We start from the raw sequence: 1,089 nt of genomic DNA, 5'->3' as shown, positions 1-1,089 counted from the left end.
CGGCCCCTGAGTTTCATTATTTATTCTTATAACTGTTTTCCAAAACCCCTGCAACAGGATTATTTTTACTTTTATAAAAAACTAAATATATCATTAAATATGTTGTAAAAATATATATTATCCTGGTACAGTGGTGCACGCCTGTTAGTGCCAGCTACTTGGGAGGCTGCGGTAGGGGGATTGCTTCAGCCCGATAGTTTGAAACCAGCCTGGACTGCATAGTGAGACCCTAACTCTTAAAAAAAAAAAAAAGTTGAATTCAGCATATCATACCAAACACCAACAGCTAGGTGTGGTCACATGTCTCTAATCCCAGCAACTCAGAAGACTGAGGCAGGAGGATCTCAAATTTGAGACCAGCATCAACGACTCAATGAGGACCTAAGCAACTTGGCGAGACCCTGTCTCAGGACAAAACAAAATTAAAAGGGCTGGGGATGTAGTTCAGTGGTGAAGAGCCCCTGGGTTCCAGCCCCAGTTCCAAAATAAATACATAAAAATAAAAAATAAAGGTGCTGGGGAGATAGCTCAGTTGGTAGAGTGCTTGCCTTATAAGCACAAGGCCCTGGGTTCAATCCCCAGCACCACCAAATACATAAGTTAATAAATAAAATAATAAAAATATACATAATAAATTTAGAATATTTTTTTTCTGAATTAGGAAAATGCTAAGATTTGAAAAACAATATGATTTTGTATTGAGCTCACATTTGCTCTCTGACGCGTGGTTCCAGGGTAGTCAGCATAACACTTTGGCACAAGGGTCTCTTGTCCCCTTAATGAGGCACAGGTCCCCAAGCAGACAGAGAACTCTCAGACTGCAGTAGCTCAGGGGTGCCAGACTGGGGCTCCTCTCCTCCACCAGCCCCTCCAGGCTGCCCGTGCCCAGCTCTCTGAGTGACCACAGCTGACAGTGAGCTGCATAGCAGGGTGGGTGCCCAGGACTGGCTTCAGGGTTGCATAGGACGTGAGTCTGCCAAGCCCCCGTGCCTGTTCTAACGCTCTGCCATCACGGTCCTGAAATTCCCAATAATTCTTTTTTTTTTTTTTTTTTTAATTTTTAGTTGTAGATGGACACAATACCTTTTT

At 43.2% G+C, this 1,089-nt stretch overlaps 1 non-coding gene across 1 annotated transcript; it reads left to right on the top strand.

Moving 5' to 3' along the window:
• The first annotated feature begins 511 nt into the window (after window positions 1-511).
• Trnai-uau (transfer RNA isoleucine (anticodon UAU)) lies at window positions 512-590 on the top strand. Its single transcript has one exon. It is a non-coding gene; the product is annotated as a tRNA-Ile (tRNA).
• The last annotated feature ends 499 nt before the right edge of the window (window positions 591-1,089 follow it).

The sequence above is a fragment of the Sciurus carolinensis genome, chromosome 8 (assembly GCF_902686445.1).
Source record: "Sciurus carolinensis chromosome 8, mSciCar1.2, whole genome shotgun sequence".
Taxonomy (NCBI): Eukaryota; Metazoa; Chordata; class Mammalia; order Rodentia; family Sciuridae; genus Sciurus; species Sciurus carolinensis.
The sequence above is the reverse complement of the archived record's forward strand: the minus strand, read 5'-3'. Positions and strand labels throughout refer to the sequence as shown.